This window comes from Canis lupus, chromosome 30 (assembly GCF_003254725.2).
Source record: "Canis lupus dingo isolate Sandy chromosome 30, ASM325472v2, whole genome shotgun sequence".
Lineage (NCBI taxonomy): Eukaryota > Metazoa > Chordata > Mammalia > Carnivora > Canidae > Canis > Canis lupus.
The window spans coordinates 19087315-19109609 of record NC_064272.1 but is presented as its reverse complement, the minus strand read 5'-3'; the positions used below and the strand labels follow the sequence as shown (position 1 = coordinate 19109609).

The following is a 22295-nucleotide window of genomic DNA, read 5'->3' as shown; positions in this document are numbered from 1 at the left end:
CATATTCCTAATTTCATTTGGTATGGGTGTTTTTCATGTTAATTATATTCTAATGAGAAAGCCATATACAAATGAAGTGAACTATCATTATCCTAAGTAGCTACAGTGTGGGAGGAGCTTGGGGGATATTTGTGAAGTATACAAAAGATGAGATCTCAAGAAAATGGTCTTAGGCAGTAAATGAATGAAATCTTCTGAATCTTGGAGATGGAGAACTTCTTGATAACACGGTTAAGGTCAGTGTAAAGAACCTGAATGTTTTCTAGTATCTACATTGGCTCACCCTTTTGACCAAGTGGATTTTGCTGCAAGGGAGAAAACTTCAAAAGTTAAGAGATTTTCAAGCTCACCTTTCTGGTAGTTTTAGCGAATGTATGTAGATTTCTGTAAAGAAGGCAACATGTTATTCTGAATGATGGGCCTATTTAATGTTGCTATTAAGGTTGGTCATGCTCAGCCAAGGTTTTCAATAGACAGAGAACAACAGAAAAAGGAAGTTGAATCATATTATCTTTATGAGTTTTTCAAATATATATATATATGCTTTTGTCTAAGATGGCCACCATCAATTCCTCCCTGTCTGTCCAGGTCATTCCCTCACTGAAGGATAGAATCTATTCCTCCCTTCTTTAACCAGCCTGAGTGATTTGATTGGCTAATAGAGTGGGATGCAAGTAGCATTCTAAGCCTACTGAGGCTAAGTCATAAGAAGCCTTGCTATTCCTCCCTGGGTGTCCTGAATTATCACTCTGAGGGAAATAAACTGCCATGTAAAAAGTCCAATTACCCTGAAAGTATTATACTGTAAGAAGCCTAAGCCACGTGGAAAACCTGGAAGAGATACCATATGGAAAGAGTGGTCAAGGAGCACTGACACACAAGACATGTAAGTTAAGTAAAGCTATTTTGGAAGTGAGTCTTCCAACTATTTTTGTGAAGAAAAAAAAAACATATATACATATATTTTCTGGATCACTTCATTACTCATTCCCTCTATTCATTATTGTAGGGAGTTTAGATTAATAAGAATAAGAGGAAACAGTGAATTTTGTTTAAATAATTATCTTTAAATACTGCCTTCCTGGGACAGTGGTGAACTATTTCAAAGAAATAACATCTTTCAATTTCTTCTTCTGAGACATTTCCAAAGTGCAAATAAAAGAACCAAGAAGAATACTGAACAATATAGAGACAATATAGTATTAAATGTCCAGCTAATAGTGAATCATGTGATTCAATTCAACAGAGAAGGCTCCACCAAGTCTGTAATAAAAAAGTAATGAGTTTTTATAACAAAACCAAAAAGAATGCAGATAGAAATCTTTTCAGTACAAAGACAAGAAGGATTTACAATTGAACACTGAAAATGCTCACAAGTTTCAAAACCATGACTGATGAACTCTGAATATTCAACAATCTTTAGTTGAATACATTAATCAAACTACACAGTAGTATAACTGCATCTCATTCTGTCTTTTCACAGTTGCAGTGTGAAATGATAGCAGAGAGAGGAAAAGAAAGTGCAGTCCAGTGGAAACGCACACACTCTCTGACTTGTATCCGGAGCAATAGCATTTTGAAGCTGCAAAGGACCTGAAAAAACAGATTTCACCTTCCTCATTTTACAGTTGAGGAAGCAAGATGCTCAACAAGAGTTAGCTGCTCAAGGACACAGAGCAAGTTTTTATCAGAAATAAAATAAGAATCCAGGTATTCAGACCCTAGACTAACAACCAGATTTTTTTCCCCTTTGATTACTTAAATTACCCAAATTATTTTTTTTATTTTTGTGCTTCTATAACATGTATTCAAAGAATAATATTTGAATTTATTTAAATAATTAATTAGTGAAAACATAATTGGCTATCTATTAACAAGAGGAGAAAGAAAGCCAAGGGCCAAGCTTTGTCAGGAATAACAATGGAATATTTTACGTTATAAAATACAGGAGCTGTGCTTGTTTCCATTCTTTTTGCCTTCTTCCTAAAAAACAAATCATATCCTGTTGCACTCCTGCTTTTTGTCAGGACCTGTGTTGAGTGTTAAAGGAGACTATTTAAACAATGAATAAAATAATGCCTGACCTCAAGGAGTATAAATTTAGACTATAACTTTTCTACAAATACTAAGTTATTACAAAATAAAATGTTTAAAATAAAACAAAAAGGGAGGGTCTTTGATTTGATCAGTTGTCTCATTTGACACATTTGAAAGCAAACAGCAGGTATTTCTGGCTGAAAAAAAAAATCTTTCGAATACCCTAGGTATAAAGCCACAGACATGGTTTGTCATGAAACTACCCAGTAACAGCTTAATGCAGGATGAATCAAATCTAAAATCCATCTTGTAGTGGAACTAGTTCTTGTAGAATTTATAATTATTTTTCATACTAAAATATTGTACCAAAAAATAAAAAATAAATAAATAAAATATTGTACCACCCAAAAGGCTCTGTTTTTGCCCATGCTAGTGCATCCTGCCATCCCTATGTGAATGAGTTTTGGGTTACAAAGTCCTTTGGATTTAAAGGTCAATTAGCTTGGTTCCACTTTAATTAGAAACCATCATAATAGTGCTGTGTGAGTAATTTATGGAGGCATAAATATTGACATCAATTTTTGTCAGATATTCTGATATCATAAACATCATGTAAATCTAGGCACCAGCAATCAATTTGCACATAATAGACAAATTTTATTAGAACTGTATGACTGCACTACTTGGTTTTTAGAGTCCCTCTCTTCTTGCTACATTAAATCATCATTTTAAATCATGTCATAGTGTTCCTCACAGCAAGCAATCAAAAACAGAAAATTTAAGTTTATTGGATCTTTGCCTAATTTAATGATTTTTCTCCAGAGTTGTGCTCTGTTGGAGCCCTGCAATGAAGGTTTGGCTCTGTGCCTAACACCTCCATGTTGTTCAGAACAGGGCGAGGCACAAACTAAAGCTATAGCAAGAAAAATCTCTTGGTGCTTCTAGAATCTGAAGAGATTTTTGTTAAAATTATTTGTGCTCAGTTAGGATGCCTTGTGGGAAAGCTCTCAGCTTACTGCTCATTCTGAAAGGGGTGACCACGAGTCATTGAACCACAGTCCTCAAGGGCTCCTGGGCTCAGATGTTTCTCCAACCACAATCCATGGATATCTTTGCAGAAGCCCTTGAATTCCCTATAAAAATGTTTTATTTTTTTCTTCAAAATTAATTCCATATTTGTTATTTCTGTTGTTCATAATCTGTTAGTCTTTCCTAGAATATAAGCTCTGTTCAGGCAGGGATCTTGTCTATGATGTTCTTAGATAAATCCCAAATGCCTAGAACAATTCTAGCCCAAAGTAAGTACTTTGTGTTCAATGGACTAACCAAGATAATCAAATTTTGAGTCAGTTGGATGACTAACGTATAATGGAGAGCAGTCCCAGAATCTTAGCACCTGCTTTTGGGCCCGCATTTTATAACCATGTATGCCAAGAAATCAAGTTTCAAGTAGTATTCTTCAAACTGGAGATCATGGGCCACTGGGCTCTATAGAAATGTTTGCAGAGGTCCATAAATTCTGAAGACAAAGCAACATTGGTTGAGCCCAGTTTACAAATGAGGAAACTGAGGCCAAAAGGGACAGGCTTTCTCAAGGCTGCTCAGTCAGTGTTAGAGTCAGAATTAACAGCCAGATCTCTTATTTCTTGGACACTGCTTTTCTCATTCTACTGCACTAATTTCTCTTTTGGAGTTCTTGATCTTCCATTCAGAAAATTCTAACTCTGAAATCCAAAACTAGACCCAATCATTTCAGTAAGAAAAGAAAGGCATTTCATTGTCAGTGATTGTTCTTTTTCTTGCTTTTCAATGTTATTTTATGATGCTGACTTTAGTTTTAAAACTTGAAGTATTTGTAATTTGTATGTGTACTATCTTGGTTGCTTCTGTATTTTATCTTGACTAGATTATGAATGATCTGAGGATCTGACCCATGTTATTACCATGTTATTTACCAACACCCAGCTCCCAATGGGTTTTAACATACAATAAATAAAAACATACAAGAAACATTTTCTTGGTATTGAGAACATCAAACCAACCTGGATTTATATTCCTCAAATTGGGAAGAGCTCACAGAGGCTGAGGAATATCCCTTATACTCGTGTCTTTCTCTAAATAACTGATTTTTCTACCTTTCTTTCAAACCTTCACTTGACTCAGAAAACTGCTTCTTTTACATATGGAAGCACAATCCTGGGATACATACCACATCAGTTTCCTAAAGAGAAACATAACCCAGTTGGGCACAATTGGGTTGAACAAAAATATTGTCTTAGAATGTTACTAGGTATCTTCTTCAGTCACCTTTTTTCTGTTTACTTGTGTTAGTTAATAAAATTGATAGACCTATCACTCATTCAAAATTATAAAATATGACTTATGCAAATCATTGAGATAATTTTTTTCAAGATTTTATAAATTATTCAGCCAGGCATAATGCTCCATTAGAAGATCTGTAGACTGTTTTTCACAGCATCATAGTCATTGAGTTAGAGCTGCAAAATATTAGGATCATCTGATCCAACCTAATAAAGAATAAACAAACCCAGAAAAGGCAAATGACTTGCACAAGGACATCTAGCTAGTCAAAGTGAGACTGGGATATGACAAAGGCTTCCAAATTCTCCAATATTTCTCTTGCTTTGATAACATACAAGTAATTTATATTCATCAAATATCTCTGTTGCTTATGTTATTGCTAATGGAAAATTTGTGATATAGAATCTAATATTTTTCAGAAGGATTTGAGAATTCAGCCATGTTAGACCAAAAGTCTCCTCTCGGGCATGTATAGCTTTTCTGCATGCTCTCTCTGATGATATACTAATCAGTACTATTCCTAAAGATATTAACCATTCTTTTATTGTGCTAAAAATATCTTACTTTAAATTTTATTAGGCTACTATTATATATTGAAGAGAAATGATGCATTTACCAAAAATACGACTCAGAGACACAAAATTCACTACCTCTACTAGATCTTCCATCTCAAGAATAAGCCTGATTACATTGACCTGGTCCTTGATAACTCCTCACTGAACTGGTCAGTTTGTTGGCACAGCCAAAGCTCTTAGGTTCCACATTCTGGTCATTATGATGGGGATGAGGTGGAGTTGGTGGTGGGGGGCGGGGGGGCTAGGAATATATTATTTATTAAAAGACTACAAAAGTGTGGCAGTGAAAATTTGAGCAATCTTAAGTATGTTCCATGTCCTATGTAAAATAATGACTCTAATAAAAAGTCAGAAAGATGACTCTGACAAAGATCATGCCTCCCTAGAGTTTACAATCCAGGCATATATACAGACTCTGGTGGAAATGACAAGAGAGTTAACAACAAAGAACTTCAGGAGATTAGAGGAAGAGAAAAATTATCCTGGGGACTGGGGTAGGGTGGCAATCAGGGATGGTTTAGAGAGTGCAGGCCCACATCTAGATGCCACAAAAACTGAGTGTGTACGTGTGTGTATCAGTTGGGTGTACATCAGCTGTTTCTGCCTCCACCCAGGCAATAGCTGAGCAGTTTGGGTGTATGAGCAGCAAGTCTGCAGAATTAGATTAATCATTTGTATTTGACTGCTTGCTTTATGATCAATATGGAAATGATGGCTCCAGGCAATATTACAGACTCAGTCTCAAAGTTTAAGTTGTAAAAAGGCTCTTCAAAACTCTTGTGGAAAGTAGGCTTCTAAAACAAGGAACAGTCTTTGAAAACTCTTGCTTTGAAAGGGGCAACAGAACACATATTGGTCCTTGTGGTCAAACTCACAGTTAGTGCAAATAGTATTAATTTTTAATAGACAAAGGTCAAAGACAAACTAAAAAAAAATATTTAAAAAGCGAAGATTTGAAAATTCAAGGCTGTGTATGCTTTACCTTATATAACCAATTATTAAGCCCTGTCAAGTGCATTCCTTTGTCTACTCCTCAGTATCCACTACATAATAACTCCATAATAATTCCAGTCATTCTCTACATTGCAGCCATACAGAACTTCTCAATGCATAGATAGGAACTTTATAATCTCTTGCTTAAGGATCACCTGGCTTTGCTTAACTTCCTGCAGTAGATCCTCATTACCCAACACATGAGCTCCAAGTTTCTGGACATGGTATTCAAAACTTTTCTTTTCTCTAAATTTTTTTCCCTTCACCTACATACATCCAAACTCTAATCATGGTTTCTTTAATATACCATGCTTGTTCATGTACCCATCTTTGCAAATGTTGTTCTCCATAGTTAGAATTTTCTTCCCTTACGTCTACTCACAGAATGTCTAATCATTCTTCAAGGCTCTCTTCAATTATCATCGCCTCCATGAAGCAATTCACCACAGATCTATAGTGCTCTGTTCTTGATGACCATTAATTATCTGCACACATTTGTGATAGTATGCATCTCTTTTCATTGTAATATTTTATTTGCATGCATGGCTGTGATTTCATTGAGTGTACAGACTCTCTCATCTTTGCATCTCATACCACTCATCAATTTCCAGAACAAATAAAAGTCAAGCATTTGTTACATTAGTTAAGACTTTATGCTTTGACTACAGATTTTATTTTATTTTTTTTTAAAGAAAGTTGACTGAGCTGGGACCCCTGGATATTAAATCAAATTCAAAGATGCTGGTGAGAAATCAAATCATTTTTATGTGAGCACGATCACTAATAGCCTTAAGCAGAATAGAACATTATTTTAAAACAAGTGATTGATCTTGATAGCAGCAGGGCAAGCCAAGGGACAAAGTCCCTTGCTAGCTCCCTGAGAAGAGGGACTGTTTTCTAGTTCTTTTTTATCACATGCAAAACCTTGTAAAGTGTGGGACACATAGCAAACCCTCAATAAATGCTTGTGGAGAGAACAAATAGTGTTACACACATGGGGATGAAACTCCGTATTCGAAACTTTCTATTCATTCTCCCTTACCTCAGATCATGACTTAAACTAGCTAATATAAAATTTAGTCAACAATATTAATTAATCTCAACATTAGCTGCTATTAGTACCTATTGAGAAGTTTCTCATTATCCTTTTAGTATAGCAAATCTTTTATATTGAAGATCTATTTGCATTAAATATCTGGGATATTTTAATTCTATTTTCCCCGTTTCATTTTGGATTCTAGTCACAGTTATTTGAGTGATCACTTTGAGGTCAAAGATGCTAGCATGAGCACTTCTGCACATGTTTATATAATACTTAGCACACAACAAATGATTGCTGAAACGAAATAGTTAACCTACATTGTCAAAAACGAATTTAGCTATAATCTTCATACATAAATACACACAAATATATGGCATTCTGAAAAACAGAAGGAATATTTGCCCAAAACAGGGATCACTTAAACTAAGCACAAAGAATAAAGATGTGCATTTTAAAAGATAGCCAAGTGAAACAGTTGAAGCCTAAGTTGGGCATCAGACAGACCTGGGTTCAGTTTCTAGTTCTGTAACCAGCTCAGCGATCTTGAGTAAAGGTTGTGCTTCAGTTTTCTCCCCTGGCAACAATGAATTAATGCCACCTTTTTAATAGACTGTGGGCAAAATTAAATAAGCTAAAACACCAGAAAGCACTTACTACCATACCTGCAGAGACCACTCAGTGATAGCTTGTTGTAGTGCTCTTAATTGGCCATGATGGTCCCCTAATCCTTTCTTTACCCTTCTAGTGTAGTTGTTGCTATTAATGATGTACTATTAGAGAATCAAGACCCTTCTGAGCAGTGTTTCTCAAACATTAGCATGCAACACAATACCCTAGAAGGCTTATTAAAACACAGATTGCTGGGCTCCATCACCACAGCTTCTGATTCATTAGATCTGGGGTAGGGCCAAGAATTTGCATTTCTAACAAGTTCCCAGGTGGTGTCAATGATGCTGATCCTGGGGCCACTCTTAAAGAAGCACTGCTTTTGAAAAAGTTGTTTCTGTTTTAATGAGAATTTCTGCAGGAAGGGGGAAAAAAGATACTTATGAGTTCTTGAGTATGGGTAACTCTCAGGGCCTCCTGGGGCTTGGATATACAGGAACTGAGTACTCTCACCTTCCATCCCTACACAGGGAAAGAGAAATCACTTCAGGTTCTCAAAGGACAAACCCAGAGCAACCACCAGATGGGCTGAGAGGGGATGTCAGGGTAGAAGTCAAAAGATAGGAATTCTGAAGGCTCCCAACCACCTGACTTCTGCTATTTTCAAAAGCTCTTTTTCACTATATTCAGAAAAAAAAATTAAAAAACAAACAAATAAATAAATAAATGAACTACTTTGGAAAGTACATGTACTGAATGTGTATTCATCTCCAAAATTGAACTATATAACCAACATGTATTTATTGGGACCTAATCAAAGAGAAATATGTATAGTTTCTGCCATAGAATAGCTCAGAATGTGGGAGTATGGCAGGCACGTTAAGAAAAAAAAAAAATGATCTAACCTACCTAACATTAGTGCTAAAATAGAGAAAAAAAATGTGAAAGGGGATATAGAAACACATAACATGAAGACCAGTAATAAATAACCAATGTATTTGTGGTGTTTACTGTGAGGCATTGTTCTGTTAATCCATTTAATTCTCACTACAGCCTATGAGATAAGCACTATGACTAGTCCTATTTTACATATAAAAAAACTGAAGCACAGAATGGTTAAATGAGCTGCCCAAGGTCACACAGGAAAAACTGTAGCAGAGTTAAAATTTGAAACTAGGCAATCCTGCTCAACACCTTTGTTCTTAACCACTACACTATCTGGAGCTGAAATAAGGAGATGAAATTAAGAAAGATAGATGGAGACAAAAGATGATTTATGAGAATGGTTCAAATTATCAAGTAGAAATTCATCACTTTCTTCCCATATACCTGAAATCATCTTAGTATTGGACTCTTTCTGCTCCAGGTAGAATCATTACTGCATTGCCATATCTGAATATAGGATAATCCAAAGAAGCATACTGCTTATGTGCACTGACTTCTGTTATGTCGCACTATTTCCTTAAATACAGCAGAGTGAGTTTCATAATAAATTATGTCTCAATCCTATGCATTAGTGCTGGCTGCTCTCCCACAATGTCAAAATTGTAAGAAATTGGCACAGAGTCATTGTGACAATATGTAAATTACTTGTAAAGGGAACTTGATCTTGTGTAATAAATGCTATTTGAATCTTAATTTGCTAACAATATTTTAATGCAGTAATTGAGGTCATGAAAGACGTGGGCTAGAGATGAAACCATCTATAACTGTTGGTTTTAAACAGGACTGCATTACCCAGGTTTATAAAATACTCCAAGGAATTAAAAGGCAAATACAATGCTTATATTTGCTATGAAAAAGCACTGAAATGTAACTGTGGAAAAAGATATAATATGATACGGGACCATAAGAGGGGTTTACCTCTTCTCAAAGGTAACTCAAAAAACTCAAAGGTTTTTTCTAACTCTAAAATTTCTTAGTTCTAAGATCAATGTCCCCTGACTTATCCAGGTTTTTCCCTAATGAAATAAAGAGACATCTCATTAAATCAAGGGCCCCCATTTAATTCTTAATAATTTGGGGCACCTCCTCTCATCTCCATCTTTCATAATTAATAACCAAGCTTCCTTTGTCTTCTCAGAGAAAGCCCTCAACCAGGTATCTGCCCAGTCTTCTTTCTCTTTTCAGTCCAGCTCTCTGATCAAAATCAAGTTCAGCATCTGTGAAATTGACCTCAAGTGTGAAATCATTTTTTAATGATAAAGTGCCAAAAGTGTTCTGTAAGTATAAGGTATTAATTGAGTGCTATAATTATTATTATGCAGCTACTTCCCATAGTGATGACCTTTGTTCTCCTCTACCTCTCCTTCATCTGCTCTATTTTATGGTCTGTCATTTTTGAGGGTTTAAAGCCTCTCTTCTTTTCTGATATCTGAAACTCTGGTGTTCTTTCTTTCCTTGAGTTCTGCCCTCTGTGAACAGAACTAAGCTTTCTCCAAACCCAGCTGACACTGTAGGAAAAGTCAGATTTGGCTCTGATTGGAGCCAACAATCACCATTTCTCCTTCCATGTGCAGCCAAGCAAAACCTATGTTGATTGACTCCCACTTATACAGCTTGGGCAATCTCTGGAATAGGAAGATCTTCTGAAGGGAGCCACTCATCAGCAAAGACCTGAAAACCACCTTTTTATGTTATGCCCTTTTTTCAGAAACTTAAAATGCTGTCCTCTTGTGGACAAGTTCATGAGTCCTCATTCAAGACCTGTGATCTTGTTGAATATAACCTATCCAATCATTACTCACTTACTTCTGGCTTCTCTATTCGGATGTGGGTCCATGATCTCAGTTTTCTCTGTACTTCTTGCTCCCCTAGATGAGGACTACCCATCCTTCTCACCATCCTGGTACTAGCCAGTTTTCTAGGCCAAGTTCAAATCTTATTTTTGCAATGGAGCTTGGAACTATTTCATTGGGTCCATATATTTCTTTCCTTCTTGATTCAAATCCCTGCTCAAAAGTGATCTCTTCTAGAATTAGTTTCTTCCTCTTAAGGGCTTCCAAAGAACTTTGCTTCTAATTCTATAAAAACACCATTTTTGCACTGCAAGTATGGTTTATATGTTTCTTTTACTACTAAAATGAATTTTACATTCATTCTAGTAGAATCTGTATTTTGTTCATTTAAAAAGATAACAAAATCTGATCTATAGTAGATACTTGATAAATAATTGTTGGATAAAATAATAAATGGGATCCCTGGGTGGCGCAGCGGTTTGGCGCCTGCCTTTGGCCCAGGGCGCGATCCTGGAGACCCGGGATCGAATCCCACATCAGGCTCCCGGTGCATGGAGCCTGCTTCTCCCTCTGCCTATGTCTCTGCCTCTCTCTCTCTCTGTCTCTCTGTGACTATCATAAATAAATAAAAATTAAAAAAATAAAAAATAAAAAAAAAATAAAATAAAATAAAATAATAAATGATTCCCCAAAGCTCTGAAAGTATATAATGTTGAAACTTCTCTTTATATGCTCATTTATACTTTTGCTTATTTTTTTATTATTCATTGTACTTATTCATTTGTAAGTTTCTTTACATATTATTCATACCAATCTCATCAGTTATATATATTGGAAATATTTTATCACCATTTGCAACTTGTCTCTTTACTTTGTTATAGTTCACTTACTAAGATGCTAATTTTAATGTGGTCAAATTTACAAATATTTTACATGCAGCACCTTTTGTGTTTTGTTAAAAAAAATATTTCCATACCTAGTTTAAAAGGGCATAAAGTTCCAATTCAGAAAAGTTGGGTTTGTATCATATACTACCATTTATTTTCTGTGGGATCCTGGTCAAATTTTATAATTTCTGTGGACCTTTAGTCTTTTTTATGAATAGTTAATATTATGCTACTTATATAAAGAGTTACCATGAGGATTAAGTGTGAGCAATGTTCTATATAAAGTGTTACATGTAAAAAAATAAAAAAATAAAGTGTTACCTGTATGTTAATTTTAGTAATGGTTAAGAATAATTTTGTGCGGGACACCTGGGTGGCTCAGTATTTGAGCTTCTGCCTTCGGCTCAGGGCGTGATCCTGGAGTCCCCAGATGGAGTCCCACATCAGGCTCACTGCATGGAGCCTGCTTCTCCCTCTGCCTATGTCTCTGCCTCTCTCTCTCTCTCTCTCTCTCTCTGTCATGAATAAATTTATAAAATCTTTTTAAAAAAAGATTAATTTTATGCAACCAATGTGGTCTGGAGTTTCCAAAATGAATAGAATACCAGAACAGAATTCAGTAATCCAGAGTTCTAGACTACTCATTTCCACCATGACCTTCCTGAATATCCTCAGACATGATTTTTAACCTTCATCAGCCTCAGTTTATCATCTGTAAAATGGCTATACAGTCAGTCTCCTTGTGATTTTGTGAGCATATGATAATGTTTAATAAACAGGGCTGGGGCCAGGGTGCAGTGAGTGAGGCACTCACCTCCAGTGCAAAATAAAAGGAGACACCAAAAAACTCTAATCGAGATAAACAGTATTTTAATGTAATAGTCTTAAGAATCAAAACTAGTGTAAAATTCCATGATGAACCAGATATCAAATTTTTAAATAAAGATAGGATTTTATTTTTAGTAGGGTTGTTTCCCACATTTAATAAATTTTGTTTTCCATATATGAGAAACTATTACTCACACAATTATCTAGTATAGAATGGCCAAAGATAGAACTAGAAACATGAGGTAAGGTTATTGTTTGAAGCTTTTTAAGAGCAGTTGCAAACACTTGATCTTTGTTCTCTTCAGCAACAATAGATGGTGAGTGGTTGCTGCTCAGCTGGCAGGTGACGGTGTTTTGAAAGCTTTGGAAGCCTGTTTCCAGCTGATTGGCTATTTTCACCATTGGTGAGTTACTCTGTCTTAATCACAGCTGACTGATCTCAGCTGGCTGCGCTCTTTGGCTTTGTACCTCTTTCCTCTCAAAGCCAATGCTAATAGCAAAGGTGTCACTCCCCCCCTCCAACCCCCGACCCTCCCCGCGACTACTGAAGCCTCCCTCTGCCTAAGGAACAGCAAGGCCAGTAAAGGGGCTTTCTCATAAACACAGAGCACTTCCAGCACATGGTAAATAATAAACTGAAACTCAGCCAGCTGGTGACAGGATTGGCTGGTGACAGGATTAGTGACAAAGGTAGTTAAGGAGCTGGGGAGTGTTTTAAGAACTTAGAACCACTGAACATTTCCCTGCTCTGCATGCGTGGAATGCACCAATAAGTAATGAGCTCGATATAATTCTTAGCTTTGGAAGCCCCTCCTGATGAGATTTACTGAAGAGGCAGAGGAGACTCCCAGACCTATAATGCACCTTCAGGGGTATGATAAAGGAGGATAAGTGTACCATATTTAATAGTCAAATATACCTTCTGTTTTTACTGTTGTGAATATTGACTTCCAAATGGATTTAATCAAAATCAATAACAAAATGTACAGTAATGAAGAAATATAAAATGCAGTAATGTATAGGCCAAGAGGTTGAATATGGAATATATTAATAGAAAAGCACCTTTGCAAGAATAACTCATCCCTCTTTTAGAATCTCTCTTCACCTAATGTGAGACAATAAGAAGGAGAGGCAAAGCTCTAGAGCAGGCCACAAAGCAGGTCCTTTAGAGAACTTTGAAAAATTATCTTCTTAGCAAATTTAGTGAGACAGTATTGAGCTACAGCTAGAAAAACAAAATAAAGAAATCTGTTTATAAGATCAGAAGGGTGACCCTATGGGTGGATGGTCCAAACATTGTCCTTTCAGGTTAGCTTTTAAAGGGAAATAATATGACTGATTTATAACAATATCATAATGATTTTCTAAAAGTTAAGTAATTCTAAAATGCTTTATATATATCTTTGGAGCATACACATGCATCCTAAAGTTAAATGGCAAAGGGCACACTTTGTTAAGAATTGTCTACTTATCAAATTTATATCCTAGGAGGTAAAAGAGGGAAATGTATTATCTAGAATTGGCCAGAAAGGCCCAAGGTGATCTTTGAATAATCAATATTTTCCAATATCTGCTATAGCTTTAAAACAGAGAAAAATAACAGATATTGGCATTCACTAGAAATCTGTTTTTTTTTCTTTTTTAAAAGAAGTTTAATGATTTGCTGGTAAAGACGGACTATAATACAAAGATTTCAGAGTATTTTACCAAGAAGGAATACATTCCCATTTTATAGAAAATCAAACTCAAGTCTCAGGATAATAAGTCTCACCATAAATCACTGGATGAATTCTTTCACTCATTTATCATTTCTATTTATTTCTTTACAACTTCAATTTACTTTTCCCTTCTCATATTTGGCTGTTACTCCTCTCAATTAGCCTCTGTGTTACCATCTACATTCCTTCATTTCCTTCCTCCTCTGTTTTCCCATTTCTTCTTTGACCATTCTTATACTCTCTAGAGAAGCTTTAAATGAGGAAAGAAGAAAGGCAATAAATAAACAAAATAGCCTACTTTTAACTATGGGTAGAATAGCAAATTTAAGGCAAAAGGTACCATCTTTTGAATCCCTCCTCTTAAAATGGATTGAAAGGATCAAAAAAAGGAAGAAAAGGAGGGGGAGGGGGAGAAATTTAAAGGGCAGAAAGAAAGAAATGAATGAATTACCAATGTTTGCTAGCACAGTCCTGCAGTGATTAATGTGAACTTCCACATGCCACTCCTGTATAATGCCTGAGCATTATTGGAGACAAGCACTGACATACAAAAACATTATTAGAATTTGAGCAGCAATAGCCGCTTTAGGGGTGGAATGCCTCAAAATTCAGAAATCAGGCACAGACCATCTAGGGTCTAGTGGCATTTCCTACTCATCCTCAAGGGACTCCACCATGACTGGAGTAATAGAAGTCAAAACTTCAATCAGGCCCTTATTAGTTACTTTGCACACAGGATATGAGGTACTATTGTTGATGGCAAGCGAGAGCTATTGCAGCTTAGAATTGACAATGCTTTTTTTAAAAGCTATCTTTGACTGCTCAATATAAGGTTAGGAGCAGGTCATGTACCAGGTTTTTTACCAAATTAATGCTATCAGGGGAATTACACTTAAATGGAATTCTTTCTATCTAAACAATTCCATCTAGTTTCATCACTGCTTCTTCTCTCCATCCCTCCCTATATAAAAAAAAATCAGACGAGTAGACATATGGAATAATATACAAAAAAAAAAAAAAATCAAGTAATCAAACAAAGACTTACAACCAAGTCTGTGCCCTTTCTCTAAGTTATCTAGGAAACCAAAGTCTCAAATAGTAATTTTTTTGACAGGTTTCCAATAATATTTAATATTCTGCTTCTTGGTACATAAACTCCATTCAAATGACCAAAAAAAAAAAAAATTTAAAGAGATTCTTTTATTTCAGAATCATTTCTCTCATCTATTTTTCATTCAAATAGCACATTCGTGTGTTTAAAGGAAGGCTTCCTAAATCAGCCATCAAATACATGTAGGAATCAAAATCTAAACATAATTACAACTTATTATTCCTTACTTAAAGACAAGATGCCTTTATGGCATCTGTCATTTTTTTTTTCAAGTCTAACAACTCTCCTATCCAGTATTTCCATAACAAAGAGTGATAGTGCCAGTTCTGCACATAGTAAGTGGAATAATTGGAAGTGTTTGTTTTCAGTAATTAAGTTAGTGATAATTATTTAAGCACCATTGTGCCCACATCCAATATATTTGTTTAAAAGGGGGCATTAGAGGTAGGAGAGAATTCATAAAAGTAGCCTTAAAGGGACTCTAAAAAACATAGTAAAAAGTGATTTTTAAACTAAGAAGTGATGAGAATAAAGGCTGTATTTCAGGAAGATTTGTCTCTTGTGGATACTTGGCAATTTAGGGATAGAAAGGAAGGATAAAAGAACAGGAGTTAATAGGAAGGAGAATGGAAGCCAAGGACTTGAGAATGCTTAGACAATAATCCACAATAAGGTAAAAAGGGCATGCTACAGACTGAATGTTTGTGTCTGCCCCAAACTCCTATGTTGAAACCTAATCCTCAGTGTGATGGTATTAGGAGGTGGGGCCTTTGGAAGATAATTAGGTGATAGGGTGGAAGCCTCATGAATAAGATAAATGTCCTCTATAAAAACCACCTTAGAAGCTCCTTTACCCTTTCTACCATGTGAGAACACAGCAACAAAACAACTGTCAGTGAACCAGAAAGCAGGCCCTCATGAGATACTGAACCTGCTGGCACCTTGATCCCAGACTTTCCAACCTCCAGAACTATGAGAAGTAAATATTTGTTGTTTGTTAGTCACCTAGTCCATGGTATCCTGCTATAGTAGCCCAAGTGAACTAAGATGTGATCTAAACCACAAAGTGAAGAGAAAAAATAAGGAAGGCAGATCGGAAGGAAATTGTGATTATTTTAAGACTGGCAGGTATAGATAAACAGACATTTATAAAAGATGAATCCTAAATTGTGATACCAGAGAACCAGGAGAAGGAATTTACCACTTACAGGAAAATGGGAGTCAGCAAAGAGCATTGATTTGGAAATAGGAAAAAGTAGAGGAAGGGGCAGGGAAATTATAAGGTTAAATATGTGGTTTAGCACTTGTTAAATTTGAGAGGATGAGGTTACATCTATCTAGAGCAATTTAATTAACAGATAAAAAGTTGGTGTCTGGATTAGAAATAAAAATTGAGATGGATGTTGTAAGCAATCAGCATGGAGATGAAAGCAGAGGTCTTGAGAATCACTATTCTGGCCCACGAAAAAAAGGCAGAGAAACAGAAGGTCAAAGGAGTGATGTTGGAGGAAATTTGATTTTGAAAGATGGGATTTGAATAAAAAAAAAAGAGAGAGAGAGAGAGATCACAAAGAAGAAGGAGGGAAAGGCTCCAGGAGCCTTGGAATAATTGCAAGAATCCTTACCAGGAAGCAGAAGACATGGGTTTATTTCTAGTTTTTCACTTACTCATGGTAACATTGACTGAGTTCTGTGGTTGTGCTGTGCTTCTGTAAATTAAAGGATGTGGATGAGTTCGTCTTCTGCTTAGGGTATTAGGATATAGAAAGCTAGAGTGTTACAGAAACTCTAACAACAAAGAAACGCCAGATAGACAAAAAAATCAACTGTTTTTGAATCTCGGGAATTTTATTCCAAGTGTGACAGGAAGCCATCAGAGGGTGATGAGAAAATACATAAGTTTCAAAAGCTGGGTGCCACAGATAGTTAAATTTTAAAAGAGTGTTAGTGTGAGAGTAGGAAGATTCTTTTGGAGCTTTTACAGTGGTTCCTACTGAGGTGATACTATCTTGGGCTAAGGTGGGAGTAGTGGTCACACACAGAATGTATTTGGACAGAATTGCTGACAGCATGTGTTAGCTATATGGGCATTGGTCAGGAGGAAGTCTCTGCCTTGATGAGAATAATTTCCAGCCTGAATCAGAAGATCCAGCTCTAAGTAGATTTCAAAGCTCTGGGAAGTAACACAGTATAAAATATGGCTAGGCACACAATGACTGTCAATATTTTAAAATCCTGCAAAATATGGAGAATATTTTCAAGCAGTAGAATTCCAACAGAAAGTGCATTTTAACAGAGCATATTTGCACCTTCCCATCTTTCAAAATGTTTTCCACGTTTCCACTCAGGGTGTTCTCCCTAGTGAGAGCCATGGGTGGAATCGTTTTGAAAGTGCTTGCCTTTCATCACAAGCCAAAATAAATCAAAAACTGTGGTCACAGCTTTTGCCAGGATTGGTTCAATTGTGAAAAAGAATATGTTTGATCTGTGGAGGCTCTCCAAGGGAAAATGTTTTGAGTGAAAGGGCAGCATTTTATTTTCTAAAAACAAATGCTTCGTCTTTCCCCATCCATAAAGGCTATATCTGCACACATAGAAATGAAGAAAAAAGTTTAAATACTTACCCAAGCCATGCACAAAGAGAAAGGTGCTGAAAGGAGGGAGAAACACAGCATTTTGAGGCAATGGTAGGATTAGTCTTGCCTGCATTATTCAGATTAAATATCTAACTGGAACAAAGGCCCAAGATTACTGTTCTACTTCCACTTCACCTAAAAGGAGGAAGATCTTGTGAATTTTATTTTTCTAGGAGACAACTGGTGCTTTTCTTCAGACTCTCTTAAGATAGATTCCTAAGAGTTAGTGTGTAAAATCAACAACTGGTAAATTTTTATAATTCTGCATATTAAATAAAAGCTGCTATAAAAAGTGACTATCTTCTAAATGTCAACCCAGTATTTTTCCCATGTGGAAGGATGTTTTCCCTGATTAGATTTATAGCTTTTTCCAAGTCCTTAATCAATGCAGTCTCAATCAAATAACTAATCAACTTTACTTCCTAATTTGATGAATTATACTAATAAACTCCAATTTTCACCAAGAAAATGTAGATTTACCGTCAATTCCTTTTCATTTGAATAAGAGAGTTCCACCATTTTTAAAAATTATCTAGTCCTGGGATCCCTGGGTGGTGCAGTGGTTTAGCGCCTGCTTTTGGCCCAGGGCGCGATCCTGGAGACCCAGGATCGAATCCCACGTCGGGCTCCCGGTGCATGGAGCCTGCTTCTCCCTCTGCCTCTCTCTCTCTCTCTCTCTCTCTCTCTGTGACTATCATAAATAATAAATAAAAATTTAAAAATAGTTATCCAGTCTTACTTTTGATTTGCAGAAGTTTTGACTAAGCTAAATTTTCTTTTGGAATATGCCCAATATACTAAGTTTTATGCCTCCATAAATGGTATCAGATTTTTTTTTCATCAGTTACCATGAGAGTCTTATCCCTCTCAATTTCATTAATGTCTCATAATGAAGGAAGTATACTATGTGGGGTTGTTTGTCTTGAAGGTAATGAATATTCTGTGACTCAATTCTGTCACTCTTGTCATTCACTGAAGCATGAGTCTTGAGCCCTCAATCACATGGGCACACTTAGATACTCCACCCTGATATTCTAATTTCATATTTGGGTATATAGACTTTCCTTTAGTCTTTGCCAATCTTACAATGATTATTTCTTTTTTGGTATATTTTTTTAATAAGAAGATGAAAACAGAAAACATGTTCAAGGAATAATGCACCAGATGTAAATATCTTCTACACTAACTTGACCACCAAACTCTAATGGTCAGGACCCTCTCTTTTATACTACCTCTAAGATTGCTTGTTGCTGCCTATACTGCTGAATTTCCAATATGTATTACCAACTTATTAAATGCTTAATCAAATCTCCCAACTTGAGTTCAATTTAATTTGACCACTACTGTTATGCCCCTACTATGTACTGAATACTATTGATAATATATTGATGAATAAAATAACCCTTTGTTCATGGGCTCACGACTTGGAAGTAGGGGTCCTAGATTAGTGCTTATTTTGAATGATCCTAGATTGGCATTTATCTTGAATAGATACAAAACTATGGAGAAGCTTATTTGTAAAAAAATCAGGGATCAGAGACCTTCAGAGTCACCACAGTCTTCCCATTCAGGGCATTTCCTTAATCATGGAATTCTCCAATCCATTCCAAGGAATATAAGCATTAACACATAGGAGAAGGGGGTGCCTGGGTGGCTCAGTGATTGAGCATCTGCCTTCAGCTCAGGTTGTGGTCCCAGGATCCTGAGATTGAGTGTCGCATTGGGCTCCTTGTAGGGAGCCTGCTTCTCCCTCTGCCTATGTCTCTGCCTCTCTGTGTCACTCATGAATAAATAAATAAAATATTTAAATAAATAAATAAAACCTTAAAAAAAACATAGAAAAAGACACATTGCTCAGTGATTCCAATCTTGTAGTTCTTATTACCTTTACTGAAAAAAGTTATTTACAAATAAATGCCATGTATGTAATTATACGGTTGGACAAGGTCTTAGAAGTGCCTTGGCTCCGTATTCTTATTTTGCAGATGAGGGGACTAAGACTCAGAAAGGAAAGTGGCTTGTCTTAGGCCACCCACTTCTTAGTGGTAAAACTTGGCTCAATGAGCTTTATTTTCAAACACTTAGATTCCATGCCCCCTCACTGGATATAAAGAGGCCAGAAGTGATCCATATGTAATCTCCATGGGAAAAAAATAAGAAAAATTGGTAAAAGTTACTATCATATTAGAATTCAGCTCTATCAGGTGAGAGATGTGGGGTGTGTGCTGAGCCCCACCACTGACCTTCCTTCTCTTATTCTGGAAGGCTGCTGACTTGCTCCTCCCAATCTCAGAAACCCAGGTCAGTGTGCATGTGAGAGAGGAAAATCTTCCTTTATCTGAGGAAGAGGCCAAGACCACCAGCATCAGGTTAGTGGGGAGAAACTCTGTTTATAAGCTGCATAGGGTCAAAACACAGCTTTATCATCTATTATGTTCACCTGGGTAAGTTATCTAACCTCTCCGTGTTTCAATTGCTCTCTTTTTTTTTTTCTCACTTGTTTTTATTGAAGTTCGATTTGCCAACATATAGTATAACATCCGGTGCTCATCCCATCAAGTGCCCTCCTCAGTGCCCATCACCCAGTCACCCCAACTCCCCACCCACCTCCCTTTCTTCAATCCTTTGTTCATTTTCAGAGTCAGGAGTCTGTCATGGTTTGTCTCCCTCTCTAATTTTTCCCACTCAGTTCCCCTCCTTTCCTTATAATCCCTTTCACTATTTCTTATATTCCTCATATGAATGAAACCCTATGATGATTGTCCTTCTCCAACTGACTAACTTCACTCAGCATAATACCTTCCAGTTCCATCCACATCAAAGCAAATGGTGGGTATTTGTCCTTTCCGATGGCTGAGTAATGTGTATATATATATATATATATATATATATATATATATATATATGCCACATCTTCTTTATCCATTCATCTGTTGAAGGACATCATGGCTCCTTCCACAGTTTGGCTATTTTGGACATTGTTGCTGTGAACATTGGGGTGCAGGTGACCAGCATTTTACTACATCTGTATCTTTGGGGTAAATACCCAGTAGTGCAATTGCCTGGTAATAGGGTAGCTCTATTTTTAACTTTTTGAGGAAACTCCACAGTGTTTTCCAGAGTGGCCACACCAGTTCACATTCCCACCAACAGTGCAAAAGGGTTCCCCCTTCTCCACATCCTCTCCACCATTTGTTGTTTCCTGTCTTATTAATTTTTGCCATTCTCACTGGTGTAAGGTGGTATCTCATTGTGGTTTTGATTTGTATTTCCCTGATTACAAGTGATGCAGAGCATTTTCTCATGGGCTTGTTGGCCAAGTCTGTCTTCTTTGGTGAAATTTCTGTTCATGTCTTCTGCCCATTTCATGATTGGATTTTCTGTTTCTTGGGTGTTAAGTTTAATACTAGCCCTTTATTTTCTATGTCATTTGCAAATATCTTTTCCCATTCTATAGGTTGTCAATCTCTCATCACTAAAATGGGATAGGATCATATCTACCTCACCATTGTTATAAGTATTAAGTGATATTTATATAGCTATTAGATTTCCCTACCACTTCTGTGCATTTTTAAAATTAATACAGTTCAATGATGTACGTGCCCAATCTATTAGAAACAAGAATACTTGGGGCACCTAGGTGCTCAGCCAGTTAAGTGTTGCCTTTGGCTCAGGTCATGATCTTAGGGCCCCGGGACCAAGCCCTGTGGCAGGCTCTCTGTTCAGCAGGGCGTCTATTTCTCTCTCTCCTGCTATATCTGTGATCTCTCTCATGCTCTCTCTCAAATAAATAAAATCTTTAAAAAACAAGAATACTTAGAGATACATCTTGTCTAAAAGTAGTTTCTTTTGTGTCTTTTATAGAAGGCAAATTTCAGAGTTAGAGGATTCTATTAAGGATTTGTAGTGCAGTTATCTTATACTGTTCATTAAGATGTCAACTTCAACTAAAAGTGGTATCATGCCTGTTCATCATGTTCAGATGGACATCAAACACATCCATTTTTTAAAATTAATAATCACTTTAAATTGGTATTTCCCACATTGAGTTTTATGGAACATCTAAGTCCTTAGAATATACATATGAGTCAAATGAGTCAAAATTTTTTGATAGTCAAAAACATTGGGAAACACTGGGATACACTGAATTTTTTTTATTTTCTTATTTATTTATGATAGTCACAGAGAGAGAGAGAGGCAGAGACATAGGCAGAGGGAGAAGCAGGCTCCATGCACCAGGAGCCTGACGTGGGATTCGATCCTGGGTCTCCAGGATCGCGCCCTGGGCCAAAGGCAGGCGCTAAACCGCTGCGCCACCCAGGGATCCCTGGGATACACTGAATTTAATGGTTTTCTTTGCTGTAGAACTTTTAAAGCCTATACTATGTTAATGAGATTGTTAATTCTATTTATTAAAGTGAGAAGGAAATCTTCAGGAAATCTTCAGATACAAAAGATTAGCAGCTAAAATGCACCTATGCTTTACAATACTTTAGATTATTAATTGCCTTTGAAAAGATCACTCCTGCAGGCACTGATTCTGATACAATTTTCAAAGTATAAATCTGTATGATCATTGCTAGCTGGGTATATCTGGCATATGCCAGCTGTTAGGAATGAGTGGAAAACATTTTTTTATCACTTCATCAATTTGAAATAAAATGTGGAATTGGTAGCAGAATTTCATACATGTCAGAAAACATTTTTTAAGGTACACTTTCAGATCACCCAGGGTGTTTAGTTGCTGAAGAGTTCACTGCTATGACCATTTTTAATAAGATCAGAACCCAACGATCAGAATA

General features: G+C 36.4%; 1 long non-coding RNA gene across 9 annotated transcripts in view; it reads left to right on the top strand.

Moving 5' to 3' along the window:
• Positions 1-691: 691 nt before the first annotated feature.
• LOC112675908 (uncharacterized) overlaps positions 692-22295 on the top strand; it is a 36535-nt gene continuing 14931 nt past the window's right edge. For 4 of the 9 annotated variants that reach the window (XR_003146150.2, XR_004810816.1, XR_003146145.2 and 1 more), the window contains exons 1-6: positions 692-886; positions 1484-1710; positions 4939-5083; positions 9659-9797; positions 12334-12432; positions 19759-19862. This is a non-coding gene — a long non-coding RNA (uncharacterized LOC112675908). The remainder of the gene's footprint in view (positions 887-1483; positions 1711-4938; positions 5084-9658; positions 9798-12333; positions 12433-19758; positions 19863-22295) is intronic. The other 5 variants (XR_003146149.2, XR_003146151.2, XR_003146147.2 and 2 more) reach the window with 4 other exon arrangements.